Raw genomic sequence first — 9,161 nt, forward strand, 5'->3', positions numbered from 1 at the left:
CGAAGTTCAGAGAGTCGATTTCAGTACCCAAATTTCAGAATTCTAAGTATTTTGGAACGAGACCCCTCCACGGTCCGTCGTGCCCATGACGGTCCGTCGTGGGTTCCGTCGTCTCAGCCAGTTTTTCCAGAAATAAAATCTGCTGCTCAAAACGACTAAACAGGTCGTTACATTGGTGGTCCGATGAGAGGTTCTGGCGCTGAAAAAAGCTAATTCTTGGTGAGACCAGTGCAAGAAAGCAAAATAACCAAGAATGCACTAATCTTCTTTAAAAATATTGACTACAAGCTAGACCACGAGCATCTGAGAGTCGGTTTTGCATTTCATTTCCAAAGAGATGCCCTGATAACTATAACACTTTCATCCATCAATAAGATGTTGAAACTTCATGCTATCGATGATGCAGTGCTTGTGACTCCGGGCATACATCTAGTTGAAGTGACCGCACCAACTTCATCTACAAATTATAATGAAGTTGTCGCGTCTGTATCCTCCTTCTGTGAATATCTTGCACCGTAAGCATCTTTATATTGGTTTGTTGTCCATAATAATAATTGGCTAGTTGTACCTGGTATAATATATTTTATCACTTTTTTCAATGATCATATGTTGCACATAAAAATGATTTTTTTTGTCTTCAGGCTCCTTCATTTGTCAAAACCTGGTGTCTCAACAGGGGTTGTTCCTACCGGTACTGCAGCTGCTGCATCTCTCATGTCGGATGGTAGAGGCACCAAGTAACTAAAATGTAGTTTTACTCAGTGCCATATTTCTGTCTAAAAAAAACTAAGTTTGTGATCCAGTGACTGCTAAATGGCTGGAGGACTCTTGCTCTCTTTGATCTATAATCATTTTCTCTTAGGTATTTTATACTTTCCTTGTTGATGTGTTAAGCTCAAAGCACATGAAATGTTAAATGTTTTTGGTCTGTGATTATTACAGTAAGCTATCTGTTTCAAATATTATATGTGTGTAATTGTTGATGATTTAGGAATGTGGATATTCGGATTATGGCGGAAGTGACTTTTAAATTGTATATGACAAAAATACTTTTTTAATTATGCTAATTAAACAACTTATTAAAGTACTTCACAAAAACTGTACTTAGTCATTGAAAAGTATCCTACTAGAAAAAAAAGGTTAAGATTTATATAAAAATGAAGAGAATTTGAGAAAAATTATGCTTGATTTGAAGTTTGAACTTTGATAAAATTTGTAGAATACAAGATTGCGTGTAGCTTACTTTTCATTTTAAAAGTTCTTTGTTTTGTTTGTGAAAATTTCACCTCTTCCAAATGGTTATATTCACGCACATGCAAATATCAAACTTCAAACGACAAGAAATTTTAGTACATGAAGTATTAGGTAGCAAATACAATATCAAATAAAATGTCTTAAAATCCTCTTTCCAAAGCCACTGAGTTTGCTAATTTTCAAACTTGTATGAGGGAGATATGCCCGTTTGAAGTTGGGTTGTCTAGATAAGGAAAATTATCTGAACTTAAAAGGAGTATTATGGTCTTTTCAATACCCAATTAATTTATTTAATTTTTTGTAATTAAGTAGGGGTCTAAACTGAATTTTTTCAGTTTAGGCACTCAAAACTCCCCGCTAGAGTTGCAGAGAAAAGAACTCAAGAGGAGAAAAGAGAAGAAAATGTCAAGATTCTTCAAGTTCTTGAGATTTTGGTTGCGGATTACACCTAGGATTTGTCCCTAAGAGGTAAGTGAGCTCACGGAGCGTTGAGTTCGTTCACCCACATACAAAATATGTTTAGTTCAACGTAAACAACATCCTAAAAAGTTTAAAGTTTGATGTTCTTGATGTGTGTTCTTGAATTTGCTTTCGTTCTTGAATTGGCTGAGATCGGTAAGTTTCTTGAGATAATTGTGTTGATTATTAGAGTTGTTTTGAGTTAGATTATTGTGTACATGTTTTGTCTCAATCATTTCATCCTCCGAATTATTTTCACTTTCACCAATCAATAGAGTTATCTTCCATAGAATAAAATGATTTTTCTAGCTCTACTTAAGCTAATAATTTTGTAGTTATAAATTACAATGAGAAATGGATGAAAGTCTAAATTTTGATGGTGCATGAACGTATATTTTTTTAAAACAAATATTCACCAATACAACATTTTTTATACGAGAAGTGAACCAATACAATTGAATATTTCAAGACTAAAATACAAATCAAATATACATTTTTATATACAAGAAGTGAAGATTCGTCCATTATGATCCAGACTTGCTAACTTGTAGATCCGTAAGAAGTTTAACTCACGAATACGTATCAATTAATTTAAAGAGCGGCAAAATATTAATGAAATTTTAGGTCTAATAATATGTACCTTATACTATATAGTAGGATTAAAAATACAAGTAAATAATTCTTAACAGATTGACCGGTTTATATAATACAAAATTAAAGTTATTCACCCTTGTATCGATAAATCATTAAATATAAAATTTTATACTAGTAGCCAACTATTAATACGATAATTCAACACTAATAGGCCAATTAACCAAGTTCAAGATTAGCTTATCAATTATAATTCTATTTTAAATAGCCTATCTTTTATCATCTATACCGGTTGTTATGAAATTACAATATCTTCTTTTTAGAGATAAGAATGAACAGTATAGAAGAGATTTTTTTTTAAAAATATAATAAATAATAATAATACATAAATAATTTTTTTGTGAAGATTTTATGTGGAGAAAATAAGCAAGTTCATTATGGTCAAATGCCTACTTAATTGTAGATATATTTAAAAAACATAATAACAAAAAAAATATTTATTTTTGAAGATTTGAATAGAGAAAATAAGGAAATTCTTTAAAATATATTTCTTAAAGATATATTTATTTTCGAATGAATAGAGAAAATAAGGAAATTGTTAGTGTGACATTTCTGTTGTGATAGAATATGTGCCTTCACTTAACAGAACAATGGACCAGGTCCCTGACTACATGAATAAGTATAGACAGAAAGTTAAATGCAGTTTGAACCAACACAACGATGTTACGTGGAAACCTCCTTGCTTAAGGGAGTAAAACCACGACTTGTTTCACAGGGTTTTCAATCGTTTTCACTAATCTTCCAAAGCGAAAGTAAAACACGATTACAACAAATGTGAGAAGAAGTTTTTAATCTCACGTTCAAGCAATAGTCTCTATTGCTTAACAAGCCTAAGTAGAAATGAATCTACCCACTAAGCTATCCCACTTACACAACTTAGAATTTCAACACTACCCACTGATTCCTTTATAGTTTCAGGAATAGTTTACAATGTAAGAACAAGAGAATATATTCTTAAACAGCTACACTAAATGCTCCAGAGATTTCTGTTGTTCTTAGAATAATTCTGCCGTTTTCTTTGTAATGGCCTTTGCAAGAGTTCTTGAAAAGTTCTTTGTCAAGATGCAAAAACCACTGATGATGTTTAGGAAAGTGCCTTTTATATGGACAAGTCACTTTCCTTAAACTCTTTGCCATTGGTTGTAGAAGTCCCACTTTCTGACGCCATTGGGAAGAGTGCACCTACTTTCTGTACCTTCTCCAGCTGGCAGTCAACCGGCTCGTCACATTGAGAGCCTGGTACCTTTACAAGGTCCCTGAGTTTGTTTTCATCTTCAACACTCAAGTAAGAAACCTGGTACCTTTAGAAGGTCCCTAAGTTTGTCAAATCATCAAAACTGCAAATAACATTTTCCCCCTTTTTGATGATGACAAACTATAGTCTCAGACACCACTCCGGCTTTGTTCCCCCTCACTATATTCCCCCACATACATAATCATTTAGATACTTACCAGTTTTACTTCCCCCCTTTGGCATCATAAAAAAGATATGCATTAAACCAATGATGTCAACAGTAATACTGAATAAGACCAAAGCAAGATAGCAATCAATCAGGAAAAAAAGAGCATTCACAAAAGATTATAACCAGAACAACAGAGGAATAAGTTAACCAGCATTCCACAATAACATTTAATACATTAAAGTCAAACTGATAATCCAATAACACAAAGATAAGCCACAAAAAGAAAGACACAAGGGAGGTTTTTAACAGTCTAGGAAGAAGGAGGTTGATAAGACAGGGACTGGATGATGAGAGTGAGTCGTGCATTGGCAGCATCATTATCTTTAATTGCCTTCTCCTGTAAGGCAGTGATCTTAGCCTTCAACTCTGCATTCTCTCTCTCCAGAGCTTGTACCACGGAAGTACCAGGTCCCTTAATCTGTGCAGTAAGTAGTTCTGCTTTGAGTAAGGCAATTTCGGCCTCTTTACCACTCAAACGCAGAGTGAGCTCCTCAACCTCATGCTTTAGTTGATCCTGATCTTCGATGAGTTGAGCCATCTTGCTCTTGGGATTGCCTTTCCATTCAATACACTCACACTCGACCAGGGTACTCTCTAAAACAGTTTGTTTCACTGTCCCAACCTTGCCAACACTGATAGGAATTTTAAAATGTTTGAATACTTCTGTGAGAAAGTATCCGTATCCCATTCCATGAACCTCTTTCCTCTCGATGACGGTTTTGTAGATATGCTCAAGCATAAGGCCTGGGAGATTCAGGGCTTCGAAGTTGCACAACATCTCCATCAGAAACAAGTCAGCAGAAGTTGCTGAGGTCCTCTTTTCAGTGTGAGGAAGGAGAACTTTGTTGACAAATTTGAACACCAACTGGTACTCGCTCTTCATGACCTTCTTATAAATCCCAGCAACCTTGGTTGTGGCTATCTTAGAAACCAAGGACACAAACTCAGTAGAGCAAGTTTTTCCTGTCACAGACCCGGTCCCTTCTCTAGGTACCCTGAGAGTTTTGCTCAACAGACCCTCATCTAGATGTACAACAATGTCATTGACCCTTGTGAGGATACTCCCATCTTCTTTGAATTGAATAATATAATAGAATTCGCGCACTTCTTCTTCATAGAGGATAGGAGATTTTCTGTTGAACAAATGCAGCCATGATTAAATATCTACCATATCATGAAGAGAGTCCATGCCGGGAAGATTGATTATTCCCATATCAAAGACTCTCCCAGCCAAGACGGCTTGCTTTCTCAGGCTATAAACAACTTCCTGCACGTTGACGCTCTCTTCACTCCTGTTTTGGGAACCAGGTCCCTGTGATCTCTTCCTTTTTCCTACAGAACTTTTCTTTTTGGACTTTGTTTTTTCAACCTTCTTCGAACCCTTTGCCTTTTTGTTTCCTGACCTTTTGTTCTTACTTTTCTTTTCAACTTCCTCAGCAGACAACTCAACAACATCAGACTCAGGCATTTTGAAGTTTGATACCTTAAAGGTTCTGGCACTTCTAATTGCAGCCGTAGAACGTGCACTGGCCTTTAAGGCATCGGCCATCAATTTTTGAGCAGCAGACCTAGTAGTAGGTCTTCTCCTAGGGGCCTCTTCCACAACCTTCTCTTTTCCCTTCCTAGACATTTCACCCTCTCTTCGCTCAACGTTCCATTTTAGGGGTTCCTCCTCACTTTCAGAGTCTGAAGAGGTGGAAGAAGGATACCTTCCAATGTCAAGAGTTTTATCAAAAATGGGTTGAGTATCTCTTATCTCTTCCCTCTGCAAAGCTTCAGTTTGCTCAGCCCTCGCCTCTTCCCGCATCATAGCCAGACTTTCAATGACTAATTCTTCACTTGCTGCCAAGATATTAGACTCAGACGCTTTATGCCTAGGCCTTCAAAAAGATTATCAGGCAGCATTTCGTGCCAAGGACCAGGTCCGGTAGGCAAGCTAGTGCTGTTCAGATCTATGGAGTAGAACGGATTGTCAGGTGTATCTTTCTGAGAACTTGAAGGGGCAATGGATCTGGACTCCACAGCAGAAGGAGAGTAGAAAGCAATGGGCTCTATTTCAGTAAGAGCAGTAAGCATTTGTTTGGAGGTAGAAGAAGGAGAAGACATTTTGACTAGAAAGAGAACAGAAAATGGCTTTTCAAACAGAAAAAGGAAGAAGAAGGAACAAAGTTTGTCTTTTAACTTTTACTTGATTCCTTCTTGAAGCAAAAAGAATGTTAAAGGACAGATGAGAATTTCGAAAAGAAGTAATGAGGGTTTAAAATGACGTGAAAAGGTGCCAGGTCCGTGATTGGACGTGTTGCTTGAGAGATAAGCGATGGGACTAACGGTCAGAATGACCGATGACTGACACGTGGCATTATCAACCGTCATAATTTTCAATTTAAAATTAATGTATAAATGCTAACCTGGACAGGCACCAGGTACCATAACACAGTTTTATCCTCATTCCCCAGTTGTTCTAGTCATGTTCTTTGTTAGTCCAGTCCTTCCTGAAAGTATACCTACAAAAGGTACAAAAAGGATCTTTACCAGATATTTAATTATTCACACATAGGATACCTGCACTACAATTTTAGCCATCAAGGGAATTCAACTTTTGGAAGCTAAGAACATCACTTAGAGAACATAATCCCCAATTTCATCCGATTTCTCTCAAATTGATCTTTACTGAGAGCCTTGGTGAAGATGTCTGCAATTTGCTCCTCCGTTGGACAATATGTAAGCACAATATTCCCCTTCTCAACATTGTCTCTCAGAAAGTGATGTCTAACATCAATATGATTTGTTCTCTTATGGCGGACTAGATTCCTTCCCATACTAACAGCACTAGTATTGTCACAAATAAGAGGAATAGCTTTGATGTTTATCCCAAAATCTTCCAAGTGTTTCCTGATCCACAACAACAGTGAACAGCAGGCTGCAGCAGCTACATACTCAGCTTCAGCAGTTGAAAGAGCCACAGAATTCTGTTTCTTGGTTCCCCAAGAAATGAGTGATGATCCAAGGAAATGAGCCATTCCAGAAGTACTCTTCCTGTCAACTTGATAACAAGCAAAGTCAGCATCTGCAAAACCAACTAGATCAAAAGTGTCACCTGCTGGATAGAAGAGAACCAGGTCCCCTGTTTTCTTCAAGTATCTAAGAATACATTTTGCATCCTTCAAGTGTGAGTCACGAGGACATGCTTGAAACCTGGCACACATTCCAACACTATAAACAATATCAGGTCTGTTAGCAGTCAAATATAGCAAGGATCTAATGATTCCCCTGTACATTGTTTGATTCACAAGAGGATCAGATTCCTCTACTACAAGCCTGGAATTTGTGCCCATACGAGTATCAATAGGTTTAGAGTCAAACATATTGAATTTCTTCAATAGCTCCTTAATGTACTTCTCTTGACAGATTGAAATTCCATTTGATGATTGCTTGATTTGTAGACCAAGGAAAAATGTCAGTTTGCCCATCATGCTCATTTCAAATTTCTTTCCCATTAATGATGAGAATTCTTCACACAAATGTTCTGAGGTGGCTCAAAAAATTATATCATCCACATAAACGTGAATAATAAGCAATTCTTGTTATCTTTTAAATAAGAACAGAGTATTGTCTATTTTTCCTCTTTTGAAACCATTCTTCAGCAGAAACTTTGACAACCTCTCATACCATGATCTAGGAGCTTGCTTCAGGCCATACAGAGCCTTATTCAATTTGAACACATGATCTGGTAGCTCAGCATCTTCAAAACCAGGAGGTTGTTTAACAAATACTTCCTCTTTCAGATCTCCATTCAGAAACGCACTTTTGACATCCATTTGATACAGCTTGAATCCCATGAAAGCAACAAAAGCTATTAGAATTCTAATAGCCTCCATCCTGGCAACAGGTGCAAAAGTCTCATCATAATCTATTCCTTCTTCTTGATTGTATCCTTGAACCACCAACCTGGATTTGTTTCTAGTGATCTCTCCATTTTCATCTAGCTTGTTGCTGAACACCCATCTGGTTCCTATTACTGTTCTGCCTGCAGGTCGAGGAACCAGGTACCATACCTTGCTTCTTTCAAACTGATGAAGTTCTTCTTGCATAGAGTTGATCCAATCTGCATCACTTAATGCTTCTTTCACATTCTTGGGCTCAATAGAAGATATGAATGCTGAAAATGCAACTAGATTTCTTGTTTTTGATCTAGTACGAATTCCAGAGTTCAAGGGAGAGATAAGATTATCAAGAAGATGTGATGAACAATGTTACCATCCTGGTATTGGAACAGACTGGTTGAGCTGATCAACATGTTCTTCTTCATCAAGAGTGTCATCATTTTCTAGGGAGTTTGATGTACTCTGACTGGAATTCTGAGTAGTACCAGGTACCTCATCACACTTTTCAACTTCATCAGCCTCTTCAGGTAGACTATGATTTTGATCATCAAAGTCATTTTTCAATTGTTGTTTTGTATCAGCTCCACTTCCTTCAATTTTCAGTGAATTGAACAGCTTGATCACATCATCTTCATCATTTGATCCATTATTTTTCAAGCTTCCATCTTCATCAAATACAACATGAATGCTTTCTTCAATGCATTGAGTTCGTTTGTTGAATATTCTGTAAGCCTTACTCGATGAAGAATATCCAACAGATACTCCTTCATCACTCCTAGGATCAAATTTTCCCAGATCATCCTTTCCATTGTTCAGCACAAAACATCTACACCCAAATGCTCTAAGATAGCTCAGCATAGGCTTTGTGTTGTTGAGTAGCTCATAGGGGGTCTTATTCAAAACAGCTCTTATCAGACACCTGTTGGTAACATGACATGTTGTGTTGACAGCTTCAGCCCATAAATTTTGAGGAAGATTTGACTCAATAATCATTGTTCTGGCAATGTTCACCAAGGTTCTGTTTTTTCTTTCAACCACTCCATTTTGTTGAGGAGTTCTTGGAGCAGAAAAATTATGAATCGTACCATTCTCCATGCAGAATTGATCACGTTTTGAGTTCTCAAACTCAGTTCCATGATCACATCGAATGCTACAAATAACTTGATTCAATTTAGTTTGAATCATTTTGAAAAACACCACAAATTCTTCAGGTGTTTCTGCCTTTGATTATAAGAATCTTGTCCATGTATATCTTGAGTAATCATCAACTATCACCAGAATGTATTTCTTGCCATTTAGGCTTTGAACTTTCAAAGGTCCACATAAGTCCATGTGTAACAACTCCAGTGTTCTTGATGAGGTTACTTGCTTTTTGGGCTTAAAGGATGATCTGATTTGTTTCCCTTTGACACAAGCTTCACATATTTTATTTTCAGCAAACTTCAGCTTT

The 9,161-nt window shown here is 36.8% G+C and overlaps 1 pseudogene; it reads left to right on the forward strand.

Annotated features, from left to right (window-relative positions):
* The window catches only part of LOC107013446, a 32,736-nt pseudogene extending 31,995 nt beyond the window's left edge, over positions 1-741 (forward strand).
* The last annotated feature ends 8,420 nt before the right edge of the window (positions 742-9,161 follow it).

This window comes from Solanum pennellii, chromosome 3 (assembly GCF_001406875.1).
Source record: "Solanum pennellii chromosome 3, SPENNV200".
Lineage (NCBI taxonomy): Eukaryota > Viridiplantae > Streptophyta > Magnoliopsida > Solanales > Solanaceae > Solanum > Solanum pennellii.